We start from the raw sequence: 11,029 nt of genomic DNA, 5'->3' as shown, positions 1-11,029 counted from the left end.
CTTAAGGCATCTGCTTTAATGTGTGCCACTAGGGGTGATGATATCCAGCACCAGCACTGGATGCAGTACACTTAAAACGGGTCCTACAGCACTGCTGCCATCCACCTTTTAGCTATTAGCTGAAGCTTCCACCTTCTGGCTCTGAACTCCATAACCCCTGCGATGATGGCCTGCAGGTACCCGGTGAGAGAGTAAGTTAGAGATCTTCTCTAAGGCTAATGTTTAGCGCTGCCCAGGGGAGTCACGCAGCAAGTGGTGCTTAGAGAGCCCCGCGGGGCGCAGCACCTCTGTCCTTCAGCAGCGTTTCTCTAACTTCCCAAGACTACCCAGCCTCTTCCGAGAAAAGCACCCCGCACCGGCTTACACAGCTTTGTCACGGCAAGTTTTCACCTAACCTGTAAGAATCAGACTGCATTTCAAACATTCACCTGCTCCTGATTTCTCCTCTTGTGGTCTTTTTTGCCTTGGCTGGATGTGTGCATTTCCGACCAGCTTTATTTCTTGGTTTTGCAAACGCCCCAGGGACCCCCCCCGCGCGGGCCGGCCTCGCCCCACGCAGCCGCGGCTTGGAAGCGCCGCGAGCGCCCGCCCGCTGCAGGGCAGCCGCCAGCCTCCCGCCGCGCCGGGAGCGGCTGCCGGCGGGCCGCGGGCTCCTCCCGGCGGCGGCCGCTGCGCCGCTCCGCAGGGCGGGCCCTTCCCGCCGGGGCCGGCGCAGCGGCGGCGGGCGGCGGGCGGGCGGGGTAAGGGCGGGGCGGCGGGGGGGCGCGGGGCGCCCGGCAGGGGGAGGCGCGCGACCGCGGGTTAGGGGCAGACGTAAAGCATGTTGAGCGGAGGCTCCATAGCTCAGTGGTTAGAGCACTGGTCTTGTAAACCAGGGGTCGCGAGTTCGATCCTCGCTGGGGCCTTGGGGTTTTTTTTTTTTCCCCTTTATTTTTTTGTTGTTGTTTCTTTTTTCTTTTTCTTTCCCCACGTCGCGCTGCCCCCCGCCGCATACACGAGCCTGGTTTTGGGGTGTTGTGGTGGCGGCGGACCAGAGCGCGCGTGCGGGCTCCGTCGCCTTGTAGTAGGGGGACCACTTCGGAAACAAACACGGTAAAATCTGAGCATTAACCAGATTAACTCATGGCTGTGGTTCGTGCCGGCAGGGGAGTGGGGGGGACAGCAATAAGCTCTTTGGGAAGCAGCGTGGGGATGGTTGAGTAAATATTTGTACAGCTCACAGCACAATCTTCCTGATGGGAGCTTTGGCAAAAGGCTGCTGAGGGGTTTAAAAGGAACAAATTGCCCCTGAGTGGAGAATAAGCTGGACAGGATTATCTGACTCTTCACAGCTTGTCAGGCAAGCCGGAGCTGTTGGTTTTATTCCTGTGCTGGAGGCTGGACAGAGGAGGTGTAATAATTCTTTGCCTTTTTTTTTTTTAGGTTGTAGAAAGAGCTAGAAACATCCACACAAGTCCTATTGAGCACCACACTTTAAAAATACACATTTGGGTGTTTTGTTTTTTTGTTTTGGTTTGGTTTTTTTTGTTTCAGAAATGTTATGAGCAAGGCTTTTAGGTTCTAGCACCACAAACACCACAGCAATCGTTACCAACATCAAGCAGGGAAATTAATACATACGCTTTGGTGAGGGGAAAGGACATCTGCAGCACACATGTTGCAAGGTGCTCAAACCATGGCAGAGCTGTTGAACACAGGCCGGTGCTAGGGGCTGTTGCTCCGCATGCAGGAGGCTGCAGAACGATGCGTGGGCTGTGGCATAGTACTGCAGCCCCTGTTACACCCTCCTGGCTCCTATCACAGCTTCTCACCAGCCTCCGTTCTGTTGAGAGTAGATCAAAGCTGTGGTGGTGTACAGCCATTGCCATGGTGAGAGGAGCAGGGGGCTGACAGGCTGTTTCCCCCTTATGTCATGCTATACCACGACATCCAAAAAACATTTGAATTTGCTGTGCTTTGGGGTTCTTGTACATAGGAATTTGCTTGGAATGACTCCTTCTTTGCAGCGTTGCCTCCCCATCCCATCTGGGAACACAGTGCTTGGTCCTGATCTCAGTTACCAGTTGACTATCATTGTAGCCAGTTCCTCAGCTCAGCAGTCCTCACAGTGTCCTTGCAGCAGGTTCACGGAGGTGGTGATAAAACCCATCCTTTGAGAGGATCTGTTCTCTCAGGAGGGGTCTGGACGAAGGCTGGATACAGTGCTTCTCCGTTGACAGGGCGCTGGGTTTCACCATGGCCAACCAGAGCATTATCAGCCCCCTAGAATGCTACAGGCAGTCTTGAGAAGCCATCAGTCAGGCCTCTGCTTGTAAGGGCTGTGTAGTTTGTTTAGTCTCTTGCAGGATCACCCAGAACGAACCTGCAGGAACTGCCCCTGCAGTTAGGTCTGGCACAGCCCAGCGTCATTGACATCTGCGGTCAGAGGACAGGGCTACGGCGCTTCAGCCGTTGAAGGGAAGCACAAGCGTGCAATGCTTGGCTGCTGTGTTCCCCACATCCACGACATATCACCGGAATAGGGTTCAGCTATTCCCTTTTGTCACAGCCATATATATATATATGAGCTGTCACAGAGGCTTTTCCAAAAGCTGACAGGCTGCTGCGTGTGCTGTTACCGCCGCGTAGCAGCGCGCGTGAGACCCGCGCCGCCTCACCTCAGCTTTCCTGCCGCGCCGCCACCCCCGCACCCCGCCCGCGGCGCGCGCCCTTCCCGCCCGCGGCGCGCGCCCTTCCCGCCCGCGGCGCGCGCCCTTCCCGCCCGCGGCGCGCGCCCTTCCCGCCCGCGGCGCGCGGCGGTTGCGTAAGCGGCGGAGCGCGGGCGATGCTGCCGCAGGCCTCCAGAGGGAGAGCCTGCCTCTCGCCGCCGCGCGCCCGCCCGGCGCTTCCCGCGCGCGGGAGCAGCGCTCGGGGGCTGCGGAGGCCGCCGGGGCACCTGCAAACTGCGCCCAGAGCGCGCGGCGTCGGTGCTAACAAGCAGAAAGGAGGGGGAGCCGCGGCGAGCGAAGGGGCAAGGGGCCGCGCTGCGCCCTCGCTTCCCAGAGGCCTGTATCTGCGACGCCCTCGCCGGCACGTGCGCTGAGGGGCTCGGGGTGCAGCCCGCCTCAATGCCGGGCGGGCGGAGGACGGGGCGCGCTGCTGCGTGCTGCCTGAAGTGCCGAGTTTTCTCCTGATGTGACTGAATTTTTATTTTCCAAAGACATTCATTACAGTTAAATGTGGCCTGTTGTAAAATAGCAGAATTGTAAGAAGAGTCTTACACACTGGTTCGGCTGTCCTGCTGTCCCTGGCGGCCGGGGTGACTGGTGGCTCCAGCAGGTGCCGCAGCAGGGGACAGGGTTGGGGGCAGCGCCGTGTGCGGTCCCCTCGGCGAGCGCGGCCGTACGGCCCCGGGCTCGGGCTAGTTGGCTGGCGGCGCCGCTCCGCGCCTGCCCGTGGGACCCGGCTTAGCGCTGCCGTGCGGCCCGAGCAGCCGGTAGCAGCTCCCCCGCCGCCGGGGCGTGCAGACACATGCCTGAGTGGAACGCAGGAGGTGTGGCCAGGCCGCACCTGAGCGCTTTTTCCCCTGCCTTCTCCATCCCCCGTGGGACACCAATACACCATTGCCTGATCCCAGCCAAGGAGTGACCCCAAAATTTCTTCCATCCTCTACATGCGATGTCATCTGCACTCCATTTCTTGCTATAAAGGAAGCTTCATTAGTCGCTGTAGTTACAGAAGGTGAGAAACATGTCAAAGCTTTGCTCAAAAAGGCTGGGCTAACCTTCATTAGGTCCAGTGGTACAGTCATTGGTGATATCACTAGAAAATGCCTTTACGGTTTGTTTCTCCAAAGTGGTGAGGGGCCTGGATGGTACTAACTGTGTTTTCATTTTGGACTGCTAGCAGAGCCCCTGAGAATTACCCCAGCGTCTGAAAAGACACAAACCTTGCCATCCCTGCAAGGCATTCTGAGCTCATCTCAGAAATATTTCTCCTTATTATGTTTTTTCCAGGAAATTTATATCCATCTCGCTCAGTTCAACAGCAGGAGGCCTTGCACAAGAAGAGGCTGTTATCTTCACGAGTCCACTATTTTTCTTTCCAGATATGTAACAAAAATTGACATATCTAAGCATAAGTTACTGCAGTGTGATATCATTTTTGACAACGGGAATAGGGAATGAAAGTCAATGACTGTGAAACTGGTTTAGCCAGCAGAGAAAAAATGAAACGTAAACCCTTTCAATATTCCACATGCTTTAGTATTGTACAGATGCTGCCAAAACATTATACATTTCTAAAAACCCCAACCAACCTCTCTCCCACCAAACTCCAAGCACTTTCAAAATCTAAGATTAATAAAGAATGTTTCTGTTTGTTTAGTCAGAAAAGAATGAAGAAATTCTGACTTGTGTTTCTGGACTTTCTGCAAGTACTTAAAGTTTGATGATTTTGTATTTGTGCCAGTGAGGTAAAGCCAAAAAGTGAAATCTGAGACTTTTTTTTTTTCCCATCACCTGATGCAAATACAGCCATCAAGACAGTCTTCAATGAAGGGTGAAAATGTTTACTTGTAATAGGCTAAGGTGTTAACAGTAACACCAAACCAAAAAATGTGTTTGTCTTCTAAAGATACTATTTTTAGTCAGACATTGCTCTTTTACTTTATGTTCTTCTGGTTGCTAAAACAAGACAAAATTCCTTGTGCATGACAAGTTTATTACTTATTTTATTATTAATTAATAAACTAATAATTTAATATCAACAAATTAAATAACAATTAATAATTAATTAAATAATAAATAAATAAAAAAACAAAAAAATATTATACTTATTACTTATTACTTGTGCATGACAAGCTTATTATTATGCTCCTAGTCAGGCTTTTCCAGGATGTTCCACACTTTGATGCCTGATCACTTATTTTTACAAGTTTAATGGTGCTGTTACTTTGTGTGGAGTTTCTTTCATAGGGTGCCATTAAAGAGTCCTTTAAAGGTGGGTAGAAGGAACTCTGAACACCACAATCACCAGCTATAATATTGATCCAGTCTAGTATATTCTGACCTCCAAACCAAGCTGTCTCCTTGTGACTTTTCCTCATCCTCTATCAATAAATCTCTCCCTTTTAAAAGAAAATAATTTAAATACAGCTGTTCAAGACCAGACGCAGGCCAAATGCATTCCCAGACAAAGTGAGAACTCAATGCTTTAGGACTTTGAATGATGATGCAGTGCAATCTTCACAGGGGAGTAACAGTAGATAAATCTGTGCTTACTGGTATTCTTGGCAAAAGACTGTGTTTCTGAGCTGGTTAGCTATGGACGGAGGGACAACTAATGAACCCATTTGGCTTCTTGTCTGGATGTTGTTTACTGTGATGTTAGCATATGAATAAGGATGCTTAAAAAGAACAGGGACATCTTTGGTAATGAGAAAGTGCAGATGAATGAAATCCTTCAGTGCTCACCACAAGAGTGACTCTTGGGTTTTAAAGAAAAATAATGTTTCCTATATTTTCAGGGAATCTTTCCTAACACTTGAAAAATAGAAGAAAAGTAAACAAATTTATCATTGCAGCTTCCCAAGATATTTAACTAACAATGCAATAAGTGATACTAATCTTGCTTATATTTTAATATCGACATCTGTCTATAGGTTTTGATGTGCACTTCAGTAGAGAGATGTTGCCTATGATAAAAAAATGGCCTTTTTTCCATGCAGTTTATAATCTAATGACGGGAAGACCAGGTTCTGACAGTATAGAATCTAGGCACAATACAATAGGTTTGAATACAATGAAATGCACAGAGCAGTAAAAGGGAGGGTCCTTTTAAAATCTTGTGTGTGTGTGTGTAATTTATTATGATTTGAGAATGGATGAAAAACAGCAAGAGAGCTTGAGTTCAGAAAGGATGAAGCACTGTTAATTTAGAATCTATGTATCTTACGTATAGGCAAAAAAGCCCTGCTGACATCACTAAACTTGATGGACTTTTCAGATTATTCTGGCTTTCAGGTGACCAAAAATTAGTCTGTAAGTAGAACTAGTCTTAGGGAAAAGGTGAAGCTTAAATCAAATTTAGAAATGTGACCCTGAAGTATTAAGAAAAATTAAAAGTAAGTTCAGCTTTCCTGCCTACTTCTCTAGGACAGGTTCTCTAAATGTATCTAGTTGCATAATTTCATATGAACATGAACATAAATTCATATGTAGACTGTAAATGGAGAACTTTTACTGTAAAATAAGGTTGGTACCAACTGGGTCAACCTCTAGTCAAAGCAGAGAAACTGCTCTGCTGACAACAGTGCAGGCAGAACACTAACTAATGCTGCAGGTATCTGACTGCCCATCCACATACATCTGGTTACCTCACAGACCCTGTGCATAGGCTTCTCACAAGTAAAGCACATTCATTCCTTCTGAAGATAAACAGAGGAGCTGTTCATTTTGCTCACCAAGTTACAGACTATTTTTGGACAAGGATGCTGTTGCTTGCAATCCCTCTGCTGCATCTGTGAGACTTGCTAATGACCATGGTGCCTGTACATGTAAACAGTCTCAAATCAAGATACGTTCCCTCCTGAAAAGAGGCTATGAATGTCTGCTCATTCCCTTCAGAGGACTGGTACTGCTGATCACATCACCACAGCAAGAACTTTAATCCATACCAAAAGCCTTTTGTAATAGAAATTAATGAGAAACAAACCCACAAGGATGAGTATTTATCACTGCATGTAGCAGCTGTATAGAGACAGCAGTCTCTACCAACATGCTAGTATTTTTTTAGATTGGTAAAACACAGCACTGAAAACCCATACAGTTGAACTATGCAATAAAGATACTATAATTTAAACGTGACCACATCCTTCTGTAGAGGCTTCCTCAAGACAGTGATGTAGAGCAGGGGTCCTCAAAGTTTTTAACCAGCGGGCCAGCGCGCGGATGAAGCGGCAGGCAGTCATCTGCGGCTGCTTGGTTCCAACCCCGGGCATGGGGGGAGGGGGGGGGGGGGGCGGGGCAGGGCAGGGCATTTCTGTGAATACCGGGGGCCGGATTGAGGACCCTGGGGGGCCGTATCCAGCCCGCGGGCCATAGTTTGAGGACCCCTGATGTAGAGTCTATATGCTTAATTTACACTGAAAGCACTGAGTGTTTTTTAAAACAAAGTAAATAACATGAGAAAGCTTAACTTTAAGACACTGAAGTGTAATCCATGAGAGACTTTCCTTGTCATTAGAAATTCCTTAGCTATTTATAACTTTTAAAGCATTGAGTAATGTGTGTATCACATTGGGCTCATCGTTTTAGAGTTATCTGTATAAGAACTTGGGATGTGCATGTTTATTTTACTACTTGTAACTTGTTTTGTTGTAGAAGCAAGGTGAAAATAATCCCAGGAACTGGCTACATTAAAGAGTACCTACTCTACTTGCAGAAGTGGGCTTCCATGGAGACTACTAATAGTTGGAAGAGTAAAACCAGATGATCTTCAGTACGTAAGTTTTTTTTTTAAATCTTGGATTTGCAAGAAAGCAATACTATTTGCATCCAGCTATCATTCTGGCTGTTATCTGTATTATAAACTGTTCACTGCTTTTTGATCGTTACTCAGTTAAACGGTAAATATTTTTTGTGAATTAGAAAGAGTTTTGCTTTCTGGTGCAGAGAGCCCTGCGTTTGGTAATGTACCCTTCCCGTCAGCAGGCTACTAAGGAGCAGTATATGAGAAAGCTCTCCCTGCTTCTTTCATGTTTTGAACAAAAGGGGGTTTTCTTCCTAAGATTTTTATATTTTTCCTTATATTAAAGAGTTTCCTGGGCTCTGCAGATCTATTCTCCCATGAGGCTGATGGAAATGCTGGTATATTTGGGTCCTCTTTCAATGAATAATAGCAGCCATTACTCAGTCTAAAACTTTAAAAATTAAAATCACAGTGCATGTGCAGCAGATCTCCACGGCAATCAGATGTGTGTGTTCACTTCACCTTGCAAAGAAGGGCCTTTTGAGTCTACTAGATTTTTTTAACTTGCGAGGCTGGATTTATTGGGCAAAAAAAGCTTGTTCAGGTGTTATAATTAACTGCTTCATAACTGCAGGATCCTTACCAGCAGAATAGCAGGAACAAAAGGGTTCCTGTCCTGACATCAGTGGTTGACAGAGTCCCTTGTGAGATAGTTCTGAAGGACCAAGGGGTCCAGGAAGGCTGGGCATTCTTCAGGAAGGTAGTCTTAAAGGCACAGGAGCAGGCTGTCCCCATACGCCAAAAGACAAGCCGGTGGGGAAGAAGACCACCCTGGCTGAACAGACAGCTTTGGCTGGAACTCAGGGCAAAAAGGAGAGTTTACCACCTTTGGAAGAAGGGGAAGGAAACTCTGAAGGACTATAAGGATGCTGTGAGGTTGTGCAGGGCAAAGATTAGAGAGGTGAAAGCCCAGCTAGAACTCAGGCTGGCCATTGCCATAAAAGATAACAAAAGATATTTTTACCAATACATAGAAACAAAAGGAGGGCCAAGGATAACCCGGATAACCCCCATCCATGACTGGATGCAGCGGGAAACGTTGCCACAAAGAATAAGGAAAAGGCTGAGGTAATTAATGCCTCCTTTGCCTCAGTCTTTAATAGCAAGACCAACTTCCCTCTGGGTACCCAGCCCCCTGAGCTGGAAGGTGTGGATGAGGAGGAGCAGAATGAAGTCCCCACAGTCCAGGAGGAAATGGTTAGTGACCTGCTGCTCCACTTAGATGTGCACAAGTCTGTGGGGCTGGATGGGATCCAGCCAAGGGTGCTGAGGGGGCTGGTGGAGGAGCTCACCAAGCTGTTCTCCATCATCAACAGTCCCAGCAAACTGGAGGTTAGTCAAAGTGATGCTCATCAACAAGAAGGGCAGAAAGGAGGATCTGGGGAACTACAGGCTTGTCAGCCTGACCTTGGTGCCGGGGAAGGTTATGGAGCAGATCAGCCCGAGTGCCATCACGTGGCACATGCAGGACAATCGGGGTTCAGGCCCAGCCAGCATGGGGTTATGAAAGGCAGGTCCTGCTTGACTAACCTGATCTCCTTCTATGACAAGATGATGTGCCTAGTGGATGAGGGAAAGGCTGTGGACGTTGTCTACCTGGACCTTAGTAAAGCCTTTGACACCATCTCCCACAGCATTCCCCTGGAGAAACTGGCTGCTCACGGCTTGGGCAGGTGTGCTCTATGCGGGGTTAAAAGCTGCCTGGTCAGCCGAGCCCAGCAAGTGCTAGTAAATGGAGTTACATCTGGCTGATGGCCAGTCACAAGTGGTGCTCCCCAGGGCTCAGTATTGGGGCCAGTCCTGTTTAATATCTTTATTGATGATCTGGACAAGGAGATTGAGTGCACCCTCATTAAGTTTGCAGGTGACACCAGGTTGGTGGGGAGTGTTGATCTGCTTGAAGATAGGAAGGCTCTGGAGAGGGATCTGGACAGGTGGGTTGATGGGCTGATACTGATTGTATGAGGTTCAACAAGGCTATGTGCCAGGTCACAACAACCCCACGCAATGCCACAGGCTTGGGCAGAGTGGCTGGAGATCTGCCTGGTGGAAAAGGACCTAGGGGTGCTGGTTGATGGCTGGCTGAACATGAGCCAGCAGTGTGCCCAGGTGGCCACAAAGACCAAGAGCATCCTGGCTTGTACCAGAAACAGTGTGGACAGCAGGACTAGGGCAGTGATTGCCCCACTGTACTTATTACTGCTTGGGCCTCACCTTGACTGCTGTGTTCATTTTGGGCCCCTCACTTCAAGAGGGACATAGAGATGCTGAAATGTGTCCAGAGAAGGGCAACAAGGCTGGTGAAGGGTCTAAAGAACAATTCTTACAAGGATCAGCTGAGGGAACTGAGGATGATTAGCCTTGAGAAGAGAGAAGGTTTGGATTGGATATTAGGAAAAAATTCTTCACTGGAAGGGTGGTGAAGCATTGGAACAGGCTTCCCGGGGAGGTGGTAGAATCACCATCCTTGGAGGTATTTAAAAAACACATCAATGTGGTGCTTAGAGACACAGTTTAGTGATGGACTTGGCAGTCCTGGGCTAACAGTTGAACTTGATCTTAAACATCTTTTCCAACCTAAATGATTCTATGATTCTTTGAAAATTGGGAAGCACTGCCATGACTATTCTAACATCACCTGGTTGCCCCTTGAAAACATTTCTGCTGGGTGCTGGCCTGAGCAGTGTGTCTTTGCTGCCTGCTCTGTGTACTCACAGGGGAAACATGTCTGCTTTTCTTCAAAAATCAAGCCATATTTCAAAGGCTGTGTGACAACTTTTGTCTTGCCATCAATGTGATTCTCAGAAGTGGTGAAATACCTGAGCAAGCTGTAACTTGTCCATGTTATGTACCAATGTCCGGGAAAATATAGCAATTTAGATTTCAGGAGCCTGACATCCAAGTCAGTGTCCAGCACCATGGGCTGGCTTTTTCAGTGTAAACTAAGCCTCTCATGCTTTGCTCCAAGTGTATCTTTTGGCTGGTTTTTGGAAGCTTGAGCTCACTGAGTCCAATGCACAACCTGTGAGTCTGAGCTCGTTCTTCTGGGCTCATGCTTCCCACTTGGTGAAGCGGTTTACCTGTTCCAGATCTGAGCCAGGGAGAAACCCAAAATGTGGGCCCTGTGGATGATAAAGGAGTTAGTGTTTGACAGAGAGCTTCAGTCCTGAGCAAGCACAGCAACAGAAATGTAACGGGAGACAGTGAGCTAGCTGTGACATGCTGCAATACCACTGCTGCTTGTTTAACTTAAAAATGTCAGTCAGCCAATTAGTTCAGTGAAGCTTTTCAAAACATTGCCTGTGAGGTTATTATAATTAAAGTGCTAACACAAATAGCCCACATTCCAAGTTCTGAGCAGCAGAGAAGAAATCTCAACACGGAGCTGGACCTGATAGAAACTGTGCCGATAACCCCTTGATATTAGACAGAATCAGGGATTTTCAATGCCTGGTTTTCACTGTGATTTTTGTCTCTCTGCCCCACTGCATAGCTTGTTTAGCATGACAGCATGTTTACT

At 48.0% G+C, this 11,029-nt stretch overlaps 1 non-coding gene across 1 annotated transcript; it reads left to right on the top strand.

Annotated features, from left to right (window-relative positions):
- The first annotated feature begins 832 nt into the window (after nt 1–832).
- Nucleotides 833–905, top strand: TRNAT-UGU (transfer RNA threonine (anticodon UGU)). The gene has a single exon. It is a non-coding gene; the product is annotated as a tRNA-Thr (tRNA).
- The last annotated feature ends 10,124 nt before the right edge of the window (nt 906–11,029 follow it).

This window comes from Falco biarmicus, chromosome 7 (assembly GCF_023638135.1).
Source record: "Falco biarmicus isolate bFalBia1 chromosome 7, bFalBia1.pri, whole genome shotgun sequence".
Classification (NCBI taxonomy): domain Eukaryota; kingdom Metazoa; phylum Chordata; class Aves; order Falconiformes; family Falconidae; genus Falco; species Falco biarmicus.
This window is presented reverse-complemented; position numbering and strand designations above follow the sequence as displayed.